This window comes from Cupressus sempervirens, chromosome 5 (genome assembly GCF_028749045.1).
Source record: "Cupressus sempervirens isolate cs-2001-9-10 chromosome 5, ASM2874904v1, whole genome shotgun sequence".
Taxonomy (NCBI): Eukaryota; Viridiplantae; Streptophyta; class Pinopsida; order Cupressales; family Cupressaceae; genus Cupressus; species Cupressus sempervirens.
Genome location: NC_143122.1, coordinates 797,365,479 through 797,377,060, shown reverse-complemented (window position 1 = coordinate 797,377,060; position 11,582 = coordinate 797,365,479). Strand labels below are relative to the sequence as shown.

Sequence of the window (11,582 nt, the reverse complement as noted above, 5' to 3'; positions counted from 1 at the left end):
CTTTTATAATATACAATATAAACATAATAATATAATGAAAACATTACAATTCAAATATTATAGTACAAATAAATTAATAATAAATAAATTGTACTAACTACGTAGATATTTATTTACTTAACTTGCTAAATGCCTTTGAATTGATTAGCAAGATAGATTCATTCTTTTAATACTTCTTACTACTATTACAAATATGTAACAATGTTACTTGGCTTTTATGCATTGCGTCTTGAATTATTTTTAAAAAATGAAAAATTTATTGGTTAGATTTTATGGTTAGCTAATATTCTAGAATATTAATGACTAAACATACTCTGGAAAATTAATTCTAAACTAGGAAAATATTGGACTCACAGAATTTGAAATCAAGATTAATCAAATTTATAGATAACAAAAGAAACAATTATTAAAATTCTACAATGTCTAAACCTCTCAAGAAGTTAATCATATGTATATAACCTCTATTCTATTTTAAATCTTACCTTTACTTTTATACCTCTTCAATTTTTCGTTTCTTTAAAAAACCAATCGGCCTGCCCCTTCACCTCTTTCTCTCTCTGTGCAAGTGCTAGTTATATTTAACATTGCTAATATAAAAATGCAGTGTTCCATTGACACATTGCGGAGAGTTGGCTGAATATAGCTTCCGTTTTTAGGGTGAATCTTTCTTCAAGCTTAAACAGTGTTTGGCACATGCTGTGCGGTGCGCGGAGATTTACTTAAAGCTGAGATTGGGAGATTGGGTGAATGTACGGACGTTTGCCGAGTCTTAAACATTACCATACATTCACATCTGATTGACTTGCTATTCAGGTATTCAAGCGCCGTCTCAAAACTCTTTTTCTAAAGCTTACATATGTTTCTGTTATCTTTTGCATGCGTATATATGACACCCTGTAGATTGTGATTACGTTCCTTCAGACATCATAGTGTCTATATGATACCGAATGATTTCAGGCATATGTAGAAGTGATATGTAACATTTTACTCCTAATTAAGCTCAGGTAAACGATACCTTAATTTCCTCTGGAGCCCACTTTTTGTTTCAGGCACAGAACGGGCCACAAATATTGAATTGAAAAAGCATATGACGGCTTAAAGCAGGAATCCTCCCACCATAAGATATAAATCCCTCAGACAAATACCTATTGGAACAAACAGACAGTGCGAACATAGCTTTTGCAGAGTAAATTTATAGTTGGATGACCAGCTTGTTGGTGGTGTTACACGACTTGCCAATACCTAAAGCCTCACCAAGGAACAAAAAGATTGCTTAATATTGTAGGTTATTGAAGATTGGAGGGAGATAAAACATCTTTATAACTCCACGTACAGGGAAACCTGTTTGAGAGAATTGGAATGGGTGTTTTCTCAATAATATTTTGTGATTAGGGTTTAGTTTGGCCTTCTGAATGATGTACATATCCGAGTTGTTTGCGACGGTTATTTTCTTGATTGAGCTTGCTTAGATTTGGTGGAGGTTAGTGCACTCGAAACATGGGGGAATATTACACAAGGGAAAAATGTTTTGGTGGTTGGAAGTCCATCGTTAAGCCTTGACTGGGAGTATCTTAGCAACTTTAAAAAATTGATAAATATTGGTTTCTTTCTCCTTAGAAGTAGTCATTTTCAAATTTATCTGAGGAATATTAACTAATTCTATGAAACAAGCATTTAAGAGGATTTTTTTTGCACATATACCTTTGAGATGTGAGAAAGTGAAATTTTCTACAGCCACAAATAACTTATAAGTGAGACTTGTTTTGGCTTCCATTCTCAAAATGATGCAGTGAAATTTCCTCATGATATAATTTGACAGAACTAAATGATGAGTCTTGGTGGCCTACTTAGCGGGATGCTTGTTTTGTCTTGCTCTATGCTCTTATTATTGTTCTTAGTCAAGAAGAACTCTTAGGATGTAAACAAATTGCTTAGGCACCACACTGAATGAGTTCCTTGAAGATTTAATGGATCCAAGCCGTTAAACCTTTCTTGGACGTATCTGCAAGGCACTTAATGATGCTGATCTCTAACCTATATTGGGAACAACCTGCTGACTGGATTTACACTAGCCTCTCCCTGAATACACTTCTGTTCTCTCTCTTCAGACTACCCTATTAGTAAATTAGTAATAAACTATATGTGAATTAAGAAGACCATGCTATCTTGGTTATTATTCCAGTCTATGAGCATGCTGAGATATCATAGGTTGCTTAGACACCAACCTCAATGGTTTTCCTCAAGGTGTTACAGATCCAAGCCCTTAAGCCTCTCTTGGACATGTTTGCAAGGCACTCGGAGTCGCTGATCCTTACCCTGTCTTGGGAATGACCAATTGGCTGTGTTTACACATGCCTCTTCCTTATTGCATTTTTGCTCCTCTTCCCAACTTAAAATAATAACTAGTCTTGAGTATGTGAGTTTAATACTGTTCATACCAGTCTCAGAGATGCATAAGCTGTGTCTTATGATCTGAGTGTCTTCTGTCAAGTTCGCTGTCATATATCTATGCATATATCCTTTTATACGAAGAGGAATTCCTTTGCTGGTTAATTTGACATGCACTTTCTATATATTACTTTCCCTCCTAACGTAACTTGCAAGTAGGTGACCTGTCTTTTATCCTCACCTTTGATTTTCCCCTTCCCAGTTTGACTTGGATAAATGTTGGTGACTGTAAATATTAATTCTGATGTGTTCAACATCTTTTATTACTGATTGGAGGATTCTTTTCCTACCTTTCTATGTTTTTCTGTATATGTTGGTATCGCTAAACTTTGATTGTCTTTTCGATGATATAGGATTGTGTATACAAATCCCACTCCTTAAACGTTTATTCCTGTATTTGGCACTGACAGTATTTTATCCCTGATGTTTTATTTTATAATCCACACTGATTCCCTGCTCCATGTATGATATGTATTTGCTGATAGAATGTTAGTACCTGACTGTATTATAGATGTTTATGACTGATTGGATATTCAAATGTTGATTGTATTTTTAGTGTTGAATGGGCCTAAAAATTGTTACCTACTAAAATCTCATCAACTCCCAATCTTTCACATACAATTAGGATGCTTCTCAGTTTTGTGATATGCAGAAAGCAGTCCACTCTATATGACCAAAATATAAAATTCTATACATTCTTCTCTAGGAGAAGTCTAAGGTGAAAGATCTTGTTCCACCCTTTGCGTGTAGCTATGGTGGATCAAGCCTCTAAGAGTAGGCATGGTGGATGTCATGTAAGAAATTCCATAATGTAGCACTTTTATTTATTCATCCTCTAGGAGTAGCCATGGTGAATGTCATACTGAATTTGATAATATTATGTTGAGAAAATCTGTGATGAGATTTTGATATTGCCACTCTTTAGTTGTAGCTACTTTGTGTTTGTCAGGGTAAGACACGCCATGTCATGTGAATGATCACTCTCTTGCTAAGGAGTGTTAAAAGATGAGTTAGCTGCAATAGAGCTCTTTCATACTCGATAATATGCAGCAAACTTCTATGATATATGCTGGTGAATTTGGGTTATATTGGTTTTGACTCTCTTCGCATGTCTATCCTTTCCTTGACTAATGTATCTTGGAAATTTCTTCTTTGCTAAGAGGGAGTGTTGAAGTATGCAACTTCAGAAGAAATTTTTGTATGTGCTGATTGTAAACACCTAAATCTGATTACGCAATTAAGCTTATTTAGTTATTTCCTAAGGCACTTTTTTAAAGATCGGTAAAAGCTGAGGCCATAAAGATTTCAAAAAATAAAAGTAATAGTCTCTGTTCAAACAGGCACTAGTAGGATAAGAACGGAGAAGAAAATCTTCAGTCTAGTGCGGGACATAAGTCCTATACATGGATACAAAGATAAATGGGGCATACCTCAGTTTTCAAACAATAGTGAATGGGGCATTTCCCCATTAATGATACATAATAAGAATAGGAGAAGAGCTCCTTTCCAGGGAACATTCCAAATATGAAAAGTATCCATGTTACCTAACATTTCCATAGCCTTACTAAAAGAGATTCCTAGTGTAACCTGCAAATCTTGATGAAGAACCCAGTTAGCTTGTTCCAAAAATATAAATCAATGAACCTTAGTTGGGATATTATAAATGATCCTTCTCTAATGAGATCAATAAACACTCGGCTATAACATACATAATCATTGAGAATACTTCACTACGTGCCAAACATGTATTAAATTAAGAGCAATGACAAAGGTATCTAGAAGGAAAATGAGAAAAAATGATCCTCCAACGATAAATATAATATTAGTGTCTATCAATAAGTAAATGGAAAGAGAATATGTGCATATATAAATAAGAACATAAATACTATTAACGATAATAATATATATAAATAAAAATTTCAATATATATATATGTGTGTGTGTGTGTACACATATAAGATCAAATATATATTCACATCCATATATATATATAAAGAGAAAGCATCCTCGATATGAGGAAATAAACGAAAGCAAAGAACAAGACAAGGAAATAGACAAGTTAGTTTGTAATATGCAGAAGAATCGGGAAATTACATTTCTATATAAATATAAAAATATCTAATAAACCATGCTGAAACAAAAATTAGAACACCAGAGATCTTTTCTAACACATGTCAAACCACCATGTGAGTGAGTGAGGGATAAAAATCTAAACAAGCCAGAGTCCTAATAAGCTGGGATAAATAAAATGAACAAAGCAGCGTATCTTAAGGAGTAAAATTAAAACCTACACCACTGCGGGAGTTTGGAATCTCTGCCAATTTCTTATAAAACATTTACTCCTAGCTTAACCGGGAGGGTAGAAACCAGGCTCTGATGTAACAGAGACACATCAATGACAGTTCCAGCTGGAGATGCTAACTATAGGATAAATTGCTCATTGCAGCTCACATTAAGCTTTTAAGATACATCCCTCTTATCAGAAGATAAACTGTGGTGCACATAACAAAAAAATACAGGTTGAACTGAGGATGGAGCATAAGGACTCAAAATAGATTCGAGTCTTAATTCCTAAATCAATAACATCTTCTTACCATCCTAACTTTAGGGGAAATAGGTCAAATATAGAAAGAGAGCCTTATTCTGAATGTTTGCCCTGTTTGAGGCAATCCATACCTTATGAAGAAAATGCCTAAAACATCTCAATATTTATCGTACGAACCAGAGACGATACCCATCAATTAAAATGATCCCATACCAAGTAGGGTGAGAAAAAGGCCCTCCTAATCTGGCCTACATGCTTCAAAATGTGAGTCAAAAACTAAAAATACCAAGCCAGGGGCACATTATAAAAGCATTGAAACTGTAAAGAATGGGAAGATGTCATTTATGAAAAGTGAATTCTGAAGCCATAAGCCATCGTGTAATACCACTCACAGATAAATTTCGTACATTACGAATAATATTTCAAATGAGATCTTGAGAACATATTATGATATTCAACTCAGATTCATTTTGAAAATTTAAACCAGAGAAAGATGTCATATGCGTATGTCATAAAAGTCATTTTAATATTAGATTCAGATATTTACATTTTCTTCACCTTTATGAGGGATACCCTTAAGATCAGAAGGGACCGAAGTCCAGTATATGGTTGAGCACCACACCTTTAACTATGAACTATTTATACTGATATTATACCTGTAATCTTTGAATTTGACATAACTATAATTATAATGTCATACATATAGTTACAAAAACATGGTCAAAAAACTCTCCTTTATAGAGCTTGACCCATTACAGAAGACCCTCATTACGCAGATACCAATCCATGCCTTTCCATTCCGCATAGAAGCAAGTGTTCATCACAACTAAAAGGAACATTCAGTTTCTCTTAATTTCCTCCTTCCTTTCAGGGAACTTCTTAAGATTCTTGTTATCCAGAATTGGGTAAACCCTCAGTGGGTGATCAAATATCCCGTACTCGCTCTGCTTCAGAATGCAGAGATAATCATCTATGTTCTCCAAAACTGCCTCAGCTTCCTTAATAATAGGCCCCTATAACACAGCTCTACAAAAGTCTGTAATTGCAGCCTTATCCCTATCTACATGGAGGATCGTTGCTATGAACATAACAAAAATATCAGAATTATGCTACTGCCTATCCATCAAATTGGAAAATTCTTCCCCAACCACTATTAGGATGGCCCTATGAATCAAGTTGTAGCTATCCCTCACCGTCTTGTTGATTCAAAGTTTAGTTATAATTATGCCCTTTATCCTAATTTTAGCCAATACCCATCCTAAATTTAGCCTAAAGGGGGAAAAAGGAGACTAAGGTCCTATAAGTATGCCCCTCATTCTAATTTTAGCCAATACCCATCCTGTTCCCTTCTAACCCTTAATTAGCCAAGTGATCAACCATGCTATTACCCTCTGTGAAAATGTGATTAGCCAGAAAATGTCTAAAGTTGCGTAGGAAAAAATTGATTGGTGCAAAAGATTGTCCAGTTTCCAATTGAGAGTGGAACCTTTCCTGATGGCATTAATAACTAAGGAGGAATCTGGTTTTATTTCTAAGTTCTCAGTCATAAGCCTGTTACATTCTTTCAAACCTTCCAAAATTACTTGGAATTCCACAACATTATTAGTTATGACCCTAATCAGTTTTGCAATGGAAGAAGTCCTAGTTCCTTCTCAATTGTGAAAACAACATCCTATACCATCGGGCCTGGGTTATCTCTAGAGGCCCCATCAAAATTGAGTTTAAACCATCCTACCCGTGGAGTCTTCCACACACTTCTTTCTGTCCTCTATTTTTGCAGATTTGACTTTTTCTTTTAAATTGGGTAATATAAAGCCTTCCCATTTTTTTCACATTCTATCATCCCAAGGGGTGAATTGATATGAACCATTTTGAATCCTTAGGAGTCTATTTACTATTTCAACAATCCCTAGCTCTAGTTTGATCAAGAATTGAGATAACTCCATTGATTTTTCTTTGGAAATTCATCATTTCTTTCTTTCTAGATCTTCCATATAAGGAGAGAAGGGGAAGAAAACCAAACGCATCCATAAGAATCCTTAAGTTGTGGCTTGGGCCATCTTAGGAAGAGGTCCACCAGGTTGTTAGGAAGGGCGGAATGCCAACCCAACTTATTCATAAGCGAGTTCTAACAATGATTGGAGAACTCACAATTAAGAATGATATGATCAATTGTCTTCGAGTCCTTTTTGCACATAATGCATCTAGATGGTCCATGATAGGCCATCTTGCCAAAATTCTCCACAGTTAGAATTTTATGGTGAAAGGCTAGCTAAGAGAACATTCCTACTTTAGGGAGACAGCATTTAGTTAGAATTTTATGGTGAAAGGCTAGCTAAGAGAACATTCCTACTTTAGGGAGACAACATTTCCCTCAATATGGATCCAAGGGGATGTTGAATCTAGGAAATTCATTGGATCTATATAGAATCTCATACCCGAACTTTGTGGAATATATACCTGATGGGGACCCATTCCAAATCATCTTGTCCTGTCTTTGATTAAGAACTACCCTTCTAGAGTCTAGAATTTCTCTAAGTCTATTTATGAAATTCTCTAAGTATGTCAAAATTCTAATCTAATTTCCAAATGAAGCCAAGCGGGTTAGGCTCAGAAATAATCAAATAAGCTATCTTTCAAGATCTAAATAGGCCTTTTATCCTAAAAATAGTTAGAAAGGATCAGGTATCCTTCCCATGAATCATCCAAAAAGAGAGCATGTTCACCCATCCTTAGGCTCCATGTCAGCTTTTAAATAATCAAGGGCCTACACTTTTTCATAAAGTTCCAAAGGGAGGAACCATTGGGAGGGGCAACATGCCTAAAAATACTAAAAGGATTCCTCCCATCAAGGTACTTATGTCTTAGTTTTAGATTGGGTTCCGTAATCATCTTCCAAACCAACTTAGCTTCTAATGCCTTATTCCGTTCTTCTAATCTCTTGATTCTAGCACCCCCGTCTTCCTTAGATTTGTGTAGCTTATCCCAAGAAAATACAACCACTTTTCTCTTGTCATCAGACCCTTTCCAAAAGAAGGTTCTAAACTGTTTACTGAGCTGGATCAAGGGGTCACCATGAAGATCTAGACAAGCCATCTTAAAAATCGGGATGGTCATCAAGACTGATTTAAGCATAGTAGCTTGACCTGCTAAGGATAGCCACTTATACTTCCATGAAGTAATCTTCTTGATAGTCCCCTCCCAAACACTCCCTTGCCTAGAAATAGAGGTAAGGGGATGCCTAGATATTTATTCGGAAATTGTTATCTAGTAAACCCCAAGACATCTAGGATTTCCTGTTCTAGGGGGAATGGGGCAATTAACAAGATGACTACCGTTGTCTCTTTATTTATTAATTGGCCCAAAACCTAAGCATACTTTACTAAAATACTATCGAAACTCCTTGCTTCCTCAATTGAAGCCTCTCCATACAACATTGTATCTTTAACAAACTGTTGGTAAGTGGTAGGTTCAATATGCGAAGTAATCCTAATGCCTTTAATACTTTCTTTGATTCTTGAATGATTCAGGATCTACCCAAAGCTCCTGCCATAATGATGAAGAGAAATGACGACAGGGATCCCCTTGACAAAGATCCCAAGAGATATCAAAGAAACCTTTTGGTGTTCCATTGACTAGAATTGAGATTTTGGGGGTCAAAATACATTGAAAAACTAGGTTAATCCATTGCTTAGTGAAACCAAAAGCCTTGAAACATTTACATAAAAAAGACCAGCTAACTTTATCATAAGATTTTTTAATATTTAATTTTATAAGAAAAGATTTTTCTTTATCATAATGGACAAAGTGAATAGCTTCTTTGACTATAATAACCCCGTTTAAATGGATCTTACCGGGACAAAACCAGTCTGTTCTTTTGAGATAATAAATGGAAGGACATATTTGAGCTTATTAACAAGGACTTTTGTCAAGAGTTTGCAGATAGTGTTGCAGAGATCTATGGGTCTATAATCATCTAAAGAGAATGCATTTTGTTTTTTTAGGAATTATAGCTAAAAACATATGGTTTAATTCTCTTAGCAGTCTGCCAGAGTTCCTAATGTTCTCCAAAACTTCCACAATTTCATGACCTAAGAAGTGCCAATATTTCTGATAAAAGAGGGCAGGAAACCAGTCCGGGCCTAGTGCTTTTTTAGGATTTAATTGGTTGAGAGCACTTGGCACCTCATCTTTAGAGATTTTCTTCAGTAATTCCTTATTTTGTTCATGGGATGCAGGAAACCAGTCCGGGCCTAGTTCAGCATGGACATGTTCATTGTTTCACATGTTTATGCAAGTGGAAGTTTTTCCAAGAGTTTAAAACTAGCAATCAGTGTATTTTACATTCTAAAAAAATATCCATTAGTCTTGCATAGGTCAAGCTATTATAGGAGGTGCTATCATAGATTTGCAAGGGGGAAATTTTGTTGGCCATACTGAACAGATTTAACATTCAAATGAATAAAATCTTGAAGCTTATGGTCTTTGATACATGTTAGAGGATTATAGTAACACCATTATAATTTATGCATTTGAAGAATGGGATGTTTTGCAAGTTAGATCTAGAAAATATCTGAGAGAGCTTCCTATAATAAAGCACGATGTGTAGTCTCCCGCCAACCCATGCAGTAGTGGAGGACGTGTTGTGCTAGCATCACCGGTCATGTTGAAAAGTTTATCCAATAGAATGCAGTTTATAAGTGTTGCTATCTAGCTCATGAGCAGAAACTTAGGCCGTGTTATCTAGCTTATTAAACTCATTTGAAGATGCTCCTTTATTTGAAGATGGTGATCCATTTAGTGACTAAAAGAATACATCCTCAATGTAACCAAACTATTTTTAGCACATATGTTCTTGCCCCATACTTTTCCAAAAGTACAGTAATGTAATTCAATTAGGGAGAACATTGACATGCAGAAAATTGCTCTCGAACCTTAGATATTTGTCATCATCTTTTGTTTTTATTTTCTGTTACAACTCCCTGTTCTTTCTTGTCTTCATCTGAAAGGTAACTTATGAAGCTTGTGACATTCACAAAGTTTATATCTGCTCCACTTATTTGCATCAATTGATGTACTATAGCGTTCTGATTCCTTATATCAATAATTGCTGTGTCAATGTCACTTTACTACTACTCATCACTGATGTCTGAATTCACTGGTACACCATGACAAATGTAATGCTATAGATATCGAGTACACTTATAAACACCATTCTAGAATGGCTTTCCAAGTTTAATTAATATCAATTACATGTGGAATACGAAGGAAAATCTGGATAAACAAATTTTTAAATTTAAGTTTGAATGAAAAGAATCAACTAACACTACATTTGATTCTTTGAATGACTATGATAGTTCTGCTGGGTTCTGGGCAAAAGTTAAAACCCTTCAATACTTTGAAGTTTGGCCATTGATGCAAATCTCCCGTCAACTATCCTAGCCATTCTATTTGAGAATTTCTAATGACTGCCTCAGCTCAATACACTACCCAAGAACAATACAGGATAGCTAAGTTGCTAGGAAGCTAGGACAACATATTAGTTAATGTTGCTAATTCATGGAAAAATTGCCTTGGAAATGAATGGGTCTTCAACTATACCACAGAAGAACTTTCTCTACACAATCTATTACCATTCAAAATACCAATATTCTGTAAACATTATCACTTCTTCCCATTCCACAATATCTCTATAAGCCTACAACCACCATATAATTATTGCTTTAACGAACAAATGTTTCTTAAAGTTGTGGTATATGGCTGGCACATGCAGATGCACTCAATGTTCTTTTGAAGTAAACGATCTTTGATCCAGATATAGCTTGGGGCCCACTGCAAAAAGCAAATGAGGATGATAGTTTTATCTTTAGAAAAATGATTTCACTTAGGGCTGACTGATACTTGTTCATGTAACACCACTACGACCATTAATAGAAGACTTATAATTAGAACAATAACAGTAATGACTTGTTGAAGATGCTGATAGAACAACTGGTATGGTTAGAAACATAACTAAATATTTTGGGTTGCTAAGAACAGATGTTGCAAAGAAAGGAAACTCAAAGCACAGCAAGGAAAATAGGGCAATCTCTATTTTGTTATTAGTTACAACAGCTTACTAAACTAGATTCACATTACGTTTATCCAAATGTTTTCAAGGTCTCCAGAGTATGAAGAGATAGCAGGAAGAATTGACGAGGCTGAAGACAGTTTTATTTGCTTTAAAATGGGTCGAACAGTAGCATATCGATAATGATTTTTTTTTAAAGCTGTATGCATCGAATAACATTGACAATGTTTTGTTTTCTTAAGTATTCTAGGTAGCCATTATCAAATAAAGTTTTGGCTTTGAAAGAAACACACTATAAAATTTATATTCGCCTCATTTTTCAATTAAGTTTTCAAAATATAATTTTTTATTTCATATCGAAAAGTGTTTTGAGGGTCTTTATGTTATTTAGTTGGATATGGTGAATGGTACTTTTGTAGTAAGTGTAGATTTTTTAATCAATGTTCAGTTTTGACTAGTTATTTGAAAGTGCATCTAAATATCTTTTGTAATTTTATACAATTTTATTTCTGTAGAAGA

General features: G+C 35.0%; 1 protein-coding gene across 4 annotated transcripts in view; it reads left to right on the top strand.

Annotated features, from left to right (window-relative positions):
• The first annotated feature begins 486 nt into the window (after window positions 1-486).
• Window positions 487-11,582, top strand: part of LOC149558337 (uncharacterized) — a 64,577-nt gene continuing 53,481 nt past the window's right edge. Inside the window, exon 1 of one of the 4 annotated variants that reach the window (XM_089832598.1) lies at window positions 487-813. The gene's annotated coding sequence lies outside the window, so the exon portion shown is untranslated. The remainder of the gene's footprint in view (window positions 814-11,582) is intronic. The other 3 variants (XM_089832600.1, XM_089832601.1, XM_089832599.1) reach the window with 3 other exon arrangements.